The sequence below is a fragment of the Leptonotus elevatus genome, chromosome 10 (assembly GCF_054856555.1).
Source record: "Leptonotus elevatus isolate MCC_2025b chromosome 10, RoL_Lele_1.0, whole genome shotgun sequence".
In the NCBI taxonomy this organism is placed as follows: Eukaryota; Metazoa; Chordata; class Actinopteri; order Syngnathiformes; family Syngnathidae; genus Leptonotus; species Leptonotus elevatus.
This window is the reverse complement of record NC_141248.1, coordinates 14,589,687-14,599,754: the sequence shown is the minus strand read 5'-3', so window position 1 is coordinate 14,599,754 and position 10,068 is coordinate 14,589,687. Positions and strand designations below refer to the sequence as shown.

Here is a 10,068-nt window from a genome sequence, read left to right as displayed (position 1 = left end):
CTTTTTGGCTTCTTCAACCATGAAAATGAATTGACACCAAAAAAAATTTGCCTCAAAACTAGGGTTGGGGCGTTTACCGGTACTTGAGTAGTCGATGGAATGTCTGAAGGGTAATCAATCATAAAAAGATAAGTTAGTGACAGCCCTTGTTATTATTAATGATTAATGACATTAATTTATGTGAAAACATTAATCATGTTAATGATTTCTCACAATAATTAGGAGACATAAGTACTATATAAGGCTCTTCCGTTGTTCACATCTTGAAGTAATCACAATTCCTAGAAAATCACAATGTCCCATCAACGTTGAGCTATTTTTTAAACAAGCAACATTGGTGACCTATGATCAAGACTTTATTTGGGGCTAGACAGAGGCACATAAAAGATGGTTAACACTGAACACAGCCACGTCCCGGTTATGGGGGTGTGTACACTTTTGCAACCACATGATCTCAGTTGTTTAAATTATTATTATTATTTTTTAAGTTATAGGTCACATTAATGGTTAAAAAAAAAAAGAAGAAGAAGAAGAAAAAAAAGGGTTGCAATGATGTACCCTGGTCTTGTAATTTTGCATATCATAAAAACCTGGCATTTGAACACGGGTGTGTAGACTTTTTATAGCCACTTTATCCATATGTGCCCCGCGATTGGTTGCCCATCAGTTCAGGGTGTGATTTGCCTCTCGTCCTACTCAGCCGCAACCAGAACAGTATAAACTACAGAAAATGTTTGGCTGGAACTACAACATCATGAATCCTTCGACACCAATCCGGACCTAATTAGCTGAAGTTAACTCCAACAATACAGCAAGGACATTATTTAAACACATCTGTCTGACGCTGCCACGTTTTAACGATCTGTTTTATTTCCTTGTCATCCAGTCTCCTGGTGGGACAATCTTGAGTTGCGATTCTATCCCCCTGTCCTGTTCTCGGCGTGGTGACGTCAGCACGCCTCAGCCGCTACGCCGTTCACCTTGGGCCGCCATGTGACTTCTTTTTTTTCTGCGCCTTCCTTCCACTCACGTGAGCTCATGCATTCTGCATCTGCACCGCCACATCGGTCCAGTACTTTTCCTTCACTCCAGTCTCATTTAAATTCCTCCCTCCCTCCATCCTTGCTGTGTTTCTCCTCTTGTGTTTGCGCTGTCTGGGTCAGCCTCAGCTGCTAAAAATAAGCCTCAAGCCGGGATGTGCTATTAGCACGTATCAGATTCATTATACTCTGTATTAACGCTTGGGCAAACATAATTACAGAAATGAATGGGCACTGATTGCTGATTTGGTTGCCGTGAATTTGTGCTTTGAATGTTTACTGTTTACCGTCAGTCTTTCCTCATTGTAGTAAAAGAGCGTGTAGAGGGCGTGCTGCGACCGCGCAGGTGTTCAGGGAGAAAGTGTGTCAGGTGCTGTCATGACACACACACACTGCAGTGACTCGCCAAGCCCGCCGCAGGAAGATGGCACATGCCCTCAAACAAGTACAACTGATTTGTGATCATCCAGTTAGACAGAGTTGTGATGGGGATTTTAATTACTCAAATTGAAGTTACTCAATTGTATTCACGGATTTATAATTTTACTTCAATTAGTTTTACGAGTGAATGGTGAGCGTATTTGAGATGCATTTAGACACATTTTTAATGCCGGTGGCAGATTGCCTCTCCCACAAGAACATGTGACTCTCCATAGAGGAACTTCACCAGATGGTCTCTCAAAGAGGGGCCAGGCCAGGCCAGCTCACAGGGTTGAGGGCAAAGCTGCTGTCCCCATCCCCCCCCCCCTTTTTTGACACTATAATCCCATGAAACTATCCCGTAGCAAATGGGTCTTCTTGCAACAAGTAACTGGGTCATATTGATCCTACAGAAAAACCTGTAATTTATTTTAACAAACCATTTATACAATGTGGGTGAATTTTCTGTTTTTCATGATTTCTCATCCTGCTGTGGTGCAAACTGTAATCCTTGTGTGGGAGTGTCCTACATACATGCCAGAGCATTTTAAACTCTTAATAAGCACAATAAAACCAACACATCAGCAATTATGCAAGTGACCACACAGCAGCATATTTATGTTGCAAAGTAAAACCATTTATATTTATATATATATATATATATATATATATATATATATATATATATATATATATATATATATATAAAATAAAAAAGAATGACACACAAATAAAAAAATATGTATAGTACTGTCCAAAGGTCTTTGGCACAGTTATGCATGTAAATTATTGCTGTGAAAAAAGATGACAAACAAGAATGTACATGACACATCCGTGAGCTAAACATTTTTGAATAATTACCTGCCTGCTTTGTTAGTTAAAAATTAATAATGGACCAATTAAAGAAATGTCCTTTACATAAATATTTAAAAAAAGCTAAGAAAGAAAAGAACAATTAAAAAATAAAATAAAAACTAAATGGTACGACAGGTCTGAGTTATAAACAGTTGCTGCCCTCTTGTGGTATTTGAGTCGCAATGTCCGGTTTACGATCTTGTTTACTTGTTCAGAACATTTTCTTTTTTTAGTTACCTTTATGGTAAAGTTTTAAAAAATCTCAGCGTGTGTTTATTGTAATTCTGGAGATAACATGAGACGAGTGATTTGCCATAATAATAATATAAAAAGACGACTTTCAAGTTCATTCTTACAACTGTAGTAGTAAATGTATTTTCTAAATAAAGTATCTTGATCATTATATAATTGTTTAAAATACCAGGCTAATGTAAATACACTTGAAGCACTTGCATTTTTTACCTTTTGTATTAAATAATTGGTTATTTATAATCAAATGAATTATCATTTTATCGATGCAACAAACTATTTCCATATTTTCTATACACATTTCAACTTTCTTTTCATTTTACCACTCATCTCTCGGTTTTAAAAAGCTAATGTTGCTCTTTTGCACGTTTGCCCACTCCAAGTCCAGATAGCATAAGAGCAAATAAATATCGCCAAGCTACCAAGCTGCTAAATGTTTGAACGCCTTTGAAGCCTCATAAAGAAAAGTCGCAACGTATGCCTCGTGTCACAATCGTTATCTATGTGCATTTTTCTGATATCCTGTCGGGGCGACTTCGGAACCGCACCCTTGTTTGTGATAGGCTCACGCACGTCCTCTTGTTTTGAGCGACGTCTCCGTCGAGCCAATCAAAACGCACCGCAGATACAAAGGCGTGACTTCCGGTACAGTAGTAAAGTATTCCAACATGGCGCTCGTTTATCTCGAGTGAGGGCTCTCCTTCGGCCTAGTTTCAAGTTGGAAACGTTTCGTTGGATTTCTGGTAGTAAGACACCATTTTGTGTTTCACCTCGTGTATACTGGCGTTTGGAAATGAAGGAGAAAGACCGCTCGCCGGTGAGGAAACGCTCACGGGTGCCCGATGACGGCAAAGAGCGAAGAGGAAGTCTGGCTAGCAGGAGGACTGGAGAGCTGCTGAGCGTCGCCAGCAACAACGGCAACAGCTACGTCTCCTGTGGCGCCTCGTCCAGGAGAAGCTTACCCGGTGACAAAAGAGACAATTATTCGGACATTCGGGCCGGGAATGGCTATGATTACGGAGCTCCTCCAGGAACGCACGGTGGCGCCGTCCTCTCTTCACGCAGCGACCCGAGGTCTCCCGAAAGTGAGTACAAGACTCTTAAAATTAGTGATCTGGGCTCGCAGCTCAACGACGAAGATATAGAAGACGGACTCTTCCATGAGTTTAAGAAATTTGGGAACGTGAGTGTGAAAATGAGTCGGGAAAACGATGAGAGGGTAGCGTTCGTCAACTTCCGGAAGCCCGACGACGCCCGGGCGGCCAAGCACGCATGTGGCCGATTGGTGCTCTTCGACCGGCCCCTCAAAGTCGACGTGGTCCGGCGCAGGAGCCGTTCCCCGCTTTCTAAAGACAATTTCCCACCAGGACACAGACACGCGCACCCCCAGAGACAGCTCTCCCCCACTGGTGTAGGCTACAGAGACTTCCGGTTACAGCAAATGGCGCTGGGGCCCATTCCGCCCCCTCCCCTGCCTCACCTCACAGATGTGGAAAGAGATGCATATTATTCCTTATATGAAGCCAGGAATCACGCTGCGTTCCTTCCAGAATTCCACAATGACAACTTGCCTGATGACGACCAAAGAGCAAACAGGACGTTGTTTCTCGGCAACCTGGACATCGGCCTGACCGAGAGCGACCTGCGGCGAGCGTTTGAACGCTTTGGCACCATAACCGAAGTGGACATTAAACGAGCAGCGCGCGGCCAGAACAGCACTTTCGGATTTGTCAAATTTGAAAATCTTGACATGGCCCACCGAGCTAAAGTGGCCATGTCGGGGAAAGTGCTGCGACACAACCAGGTTAAAATCGGATATGGCAAACCGACGCCCACGACCAGGCTGTGGGTGGGCGGCCTTGGCTCGTGGATTTCCCTGGCCGCCTTGGCCAAAGAGTTCGACCGTTTCGGCACCATCAGGACTATAGACTACAGGAAAGGCGAAGCGTGGGCATACGTTCAATACGAGAGCCTGGATGCCGCTCAAGCTGCTTGCACCCACATGCGAGGCTTCCCCCTCGGGGGTCCCGATAGGAGACTCCGGGTGGACTTTGCTGACACTGAGCATCACTACAAGCAGCAGCAGCAACAGCAGCAGCAGCAGCAGCAGCAGCATTACACTCAGCCACCGCTGCCACTCCCACACTTTGACTTGGTACCGCCACCGTTTGATCACCGATTCGCTGAAACCATTAGAGAGCGCTCGCCTCTGCTGCCACCGCCGCCGCCTCGCTTCAGAGAGCGAGATCTCTCCTCACCCGCCGAGTGGTCCGGCTTGGGTGTCCACGACAGGATGCGAGGGTCCGGCTTCCCGCCTGTTTCTCACCTGGAGAGACATTCCCGTGAACACTGGCCAGTGGAACGGGAATGGGAGTTACAAAGAGGAGACGCGAGTCGCCGCAGACGAAACTTGGAGCACGGGTGGCGTCCAGATCGCTCGCCTGACAACAACGGGGCGCCGCGCGTCGGCAGCCCCCCAGATGGAGGCGGAGACAGTGACGGCGAACATGTGCCTCGCCCTGGTCTAACATCACCTACTAAAGGCCGCCCAAACAGCCAGGACAGGAGAAGAAGAACTCTCAGCCCGAATGCAGCCGCCTCATGCTCCGAGGGGGAGCGCAAACGCAAACCTGGCGACAAACCGAAGAGCCCGGCGGGGAAGGAGCGTGCGTCCACTCAGAAGCTGAGTCAGGTGTGGCGAGGCGTCCTCCTCCTGAAGAACAGCAGCTTCCCCACAGTGCTGCACCTGCTGGACGGCGACGCGGCGGTGGTCTCCAGACTGCTCCAGGACGGCCCCAAAGGTGGCCAAGCGTCACAACTGAAAATCAGCCAGCGCCTGCGGATGGACCGGCCCAAGCTTGACGAGGTCTCCCGCCGCATCAAGGCCGCCGGACCGAGCGGCTACTCCGTCCTCCTCGCCATGCCCGGTAAATCGGAGGACGGCACGACTGCGGAGGGCAAAGACTCGACGGAGCGTCCGCTGAAGAACCTGGTGTCCTACCTGAAGCAGAAGGAGGCGGCCGGCATCGTCAGCCTCCCCGTGGGGGGCGCCCGTGACAAGGAGCACAGCGGCGTGCTTCACGCTTTCCCTCCATGTGAGTTTTCTATGCAGTTTATGGATGAGTCTGCAAAATATTTTGCTAAATCAGATGATGACTACATGGTGATGGTCATTATTAGAGGAGCATCATGAGAAAAAAAAATGCAACTAGAGTCATGATGTAAATGAGGTTACCTAAACTGTGTTTCACTCTAATTTGTATTACAGGGGAAGTCTTGTCAACAATTTTCTTTGCAATAATATGTTCTATGCGGCCCCTCTAGTCTAAACACATCATTCCGATTAAAAATTGTCTGTGGAAAATAAATTAGGCAGCAAAATCCACTGGTTTGGAATCCATCTCGGGGGCGGCCATTTTGTCTGTGATGACATTTTCAGTTGACAGCGAAGTGGCAGTGCAAGGCAAAATGGCAGCCACTGAGATTAATAAAAACAGCCAAAGAAAACTTAACTGCAAGTCCTTTTGAATTGAATCTGTTTCCCTTGGCTCTCTTTAATTACCTGCTCTGAAGGCCATTTAAATAGAAACATGTTAATTTGCTCCTTTTTGACTTTGTGACAAATCTCAATTTTAAGTAAGTAGATTTCGGGGGTGAATCCTACAAAGAAAGTCTTAATCATGTGTTTTTGTTTTTAAGTCAACCTTAACCCCCATAAAAAAATATGACGAAACATAATGAGTGTTAAACTTTTGATGCCTTAGCCCCTTTCTGAGACACATGACAGTGATACTGTGCATTAAGTAGCCAACTGTAGTAGAGAATTGCAGGAATGCTTCAGTTTTTTTTTTATTTTGCTTGAGATTGTGACATAGTATATTTGTGAACTGTCTTATCTAATAATTCCATTATTGCCTAATTGACAAATGTTTTCCTCAGAAGATTCTAATTTTCACGTGGAAAATCAACAGTAGTGTGAAAATGTTATTTTTAGGTTTGCACGATGTCAGGAAACCTTAACATTTGTTGAACTAGAACTACCTAGAAACACGACATCGTCTAATGTCAAAGATTGTATTTTTGTTTTTATTAGCAACAAAGTGTATAAGGTAAAAAAAAAAATTGCATCGTGAGTGTGATTGGAAAAAGATATTGCTTGTCGGCTGGAACGGACTCAATTGAATCATGATCAGAAGGGGGGAGGAAGTGCTCAGCTCTCCTCCCCCTGAGCTGGACTTCGCATTGTTTCTCGCCATGTCTACTTTGATTGTTTTCAAATGGAACATGTGTGTGCTGTGTACTCAGGATATCTGGACACGCACACGGAGAGCAGCCGTGCTCGTGGGGAGTAAACAAAGTGCACTTTGCAGTTTGTGTCTCAATAAATTTGCTCATTCGTGGGAACCTCAAGGAAACACTACCTTTGTGACCTTTTCTGTTCTCGGATTTGTCTATCCAGCTCGAAAGTCTTGACAGTGGGAATCTTCCCAGCAACCAGGAGAGGAAGTGTTGAATTCCCAGGATAAGAACCACTCGAATCAGTGTGTTGAGTACAATTGATTGACCTCTTTTCAATGTGGTTTCCAATCGGGTCTCATCTGGACCACTGGTGCAGTTGCCCCGGGTTGACACGGAGGCATGTTTGTTCGCGTTGTCGTGTTCTCGCATGAAGAACCTCGTGTGAGGGCCACACTTGACACACACGCTTCTTGTCTGCGTCAGACAGCTGCGGCGCCTTTTTCTGACATCAACTGGGATGGAACAAAAATCAGCCGTGAATATGAGACCTTTATCTTTATTACTGAGGTGATATTAACATATAAGTGTTTCAAACTCTTAATGACACGGAGTAAGACTCAAGCGCAGGATCTCAGACATTGCTAGTTCTCATCTTCAACACGTCGGACCAGACTGACTTCTTAGGGGCTCAAGAATTCCTGGTGCTGTGATTTGGACACAATCACTTCAGTTCCTCAGGTAAGCATGCTGTTAGCATTGCTAGCAGAATAGCATATTTGCCCAAGTCTTATTATCCCCCAATTCAACCTTTGCGTATTAACATTACCTGCATTGACTGACAATTAACAGGGACAGAAAGAACTTTAATAAAAAATGCAAAACCTTTTTTATATTTAATGGATATTTTGACAGTAGCCTGTTACCTGGCAATTATTCTATTAAGCTAGCAACATACTACATACATTCATGTGCAGTTTTATTGGGCAAGAGATTTGTCCTTATGAATACAACAATGCTCAGTTTTCTTAGGCAGACATTTTATTATGTCTTTTTTCCTTTAGTTGTAGTTTGTGGTTGTCTCATTGAGCTCTTTGGTATTTACTTAGGTGGCTAAATATTCTCATATCTCATGCAGTCCAGCTAAATGAAAGCATGTTAACTACCTCTGATGACAGTCTCCATTAAAAACAGCATTGTTGCATATAAAGGTCGATTTAAAAAATATATATACTCGTTTCTTGTATTGAATCATGAATAGTGGCCGTTGGGTGTATGACTGTACAACCTAAGAAACATACCTTGACAAGTTGAAATGTTTCTCTACAGTTTCACATCATTAAATCTGAAGGCGGGCATTGGAACCTCACTTACCATAGTGTGGCAACCTGACAAGCTGTTCGAAGAGGTAAGTCAACCATTTTGAGTGTTGAACTTTGTTTCCTGTTGTCTTCATTCCTTTGCAGTGCTCCGCGAGCACAAGACAGATGAACAGATGAGATGACATCAGTCCAATTGTGGTAAGTGGAGCGCACCAAGTGATGCGATTGCATATCGACCGGCATCCTGCAGTGACAAAACTGCAATCCTCTATCTGGTTTGAAGGCTCCAGTCCAATAACAATAATGGAGTTTATTAATTTTATTTATGAGGCAGGCCTAGCAGCTCAAATCTTGATGACTCACATCCTGTGGTTTTAGTTTGGAAAGTCAGTACAATATAATCTAAAAGACAATTATGTCTAACAAAGGTGTGCGTTTTGATGACACTGAGAGGTGTGTATTGTCGTTTGCCGTGTTAAATACACTTACCCGTAGGCCTACAGCAAGCTTTTTCTATTACCCGGTACAATTATTTGACTCCTCATGCAGCTATTGTAACATTAGAAGTGGCTGCTATAGAGCTCTTGTATTGACTCTTAATTAGATTGTGGAGTGCACTCTAAATAGTAAAGCTTTTTTATTTATTTATGTGGACTTGGCTTTAGTGGATTGATCATTTGAACGTCTCATTATGGAGTTCCTAATTGCGTTAGTGAGTGTTTCAGGTAGTCATCGCATCATGAAAAGATTACAGCAAATGTCAGTCAACAAGTCCATGCCTCGGTGAGTACAACTTAAATTACTCCTGTGTTTATATTCGTTTTATATGTTGTGCATTTGATTTGTTGAATAAAGTCAGTTGTTGCTGGAAAAACAATTTACCGTATGCTGCTTTTTTTTGTGGGTTGAGATAATATTTTTGCAAGATGTGCTCCAAGGTATCAAAAACAAAAGTTGATTACATGATGAAACTTCTAACATATCTGATCAGTGATCAAGTGACCAAATGCACCTCGAGGATGGTTGCTGACCTTTATCTGAGCGCCGTAGTTTAGTTTAGTTTAGTTTCCCCTCCACTGAGTGTCTCCATTCCAAACAAACTCCTTTTTAGGTTGAATATGGAGAGACAATTCTCAAAATATTTATGATTCATCTTCTTGGTATTAGATACTGCAGCTTCGTACTCTGTCGACCACTTTGAGTTGAATAAGTCACTGGGTCTGAAATGTCAGTGAATGGATGCACTAAATCACAAAAACATTGGAATCCCAAAAGCTCCCCATTGTAGACTTTTGGTACACTTAGAGGTTGTTGCCGCTAGGTGGCGGCACATTCACTCGGCAAGTTTTTTTTTTATACCGTTCAGTGTACCTTTCATGTGTGAGTCCCACGAGGGGCTTAGAGGAAAAGATGAGTCATCTTCTTTAAAATTCAGGACCTTCATTCCAAACTAACCTTTGATTATTCAATGACATCCTTTGTGTGTTTGACACTTTAAAGCAATCTCTGCCTCCATTGCAGGTGGTTTCAATGATTATCTGTGAGTTCATGTCCGTGGGATTCCTCATTTTTGATTCATTTAACAAAACAAAACAAAATGCCAGCAACTAGACTGAGTGGTGTATTGCTGCACTGCCCTTTTCACACTGCTACGGTGTTTTCCCTCAATTGTCGGCAAACATGGTAACATGAGAGTGCAGCAAGACGCAGACCGCTTCAATAATTAATCCAGCAGCTGGTGAGGTTTTACAGTCATGGATGACTAGTGTACCTTTTGCCGCACAGGCCCGTTGTAATGTCATGGTTTATTGGTGCAAAGCAAAAGGTCCCGTAGAGAGGAGAGAGCGTCTAGCGTACAGTGTGAGGGAAGATATGTGATTTACAGTTCAAATAAGGATAATAAAGCAGCATAAATAGTAGAACATGGAAAGAAGAATACAGGATAC

At 43.7% G+C, this 10,068-nt stretch overlaps 1 pseudogene; it reads left to right on the top strand.

The window, feature by feature from the left end:
* Window positions 1–3,230: 3,230 nt before the first annotated feature.
* LOC147167235 (RNA-binding protein 15 pseudogene) lies at window positions 3,231–6,979 on the top strand (annotated as a pseudogene).
* Window positions 6,980–10,068: the final 3,089 nt, after the last annotated feature.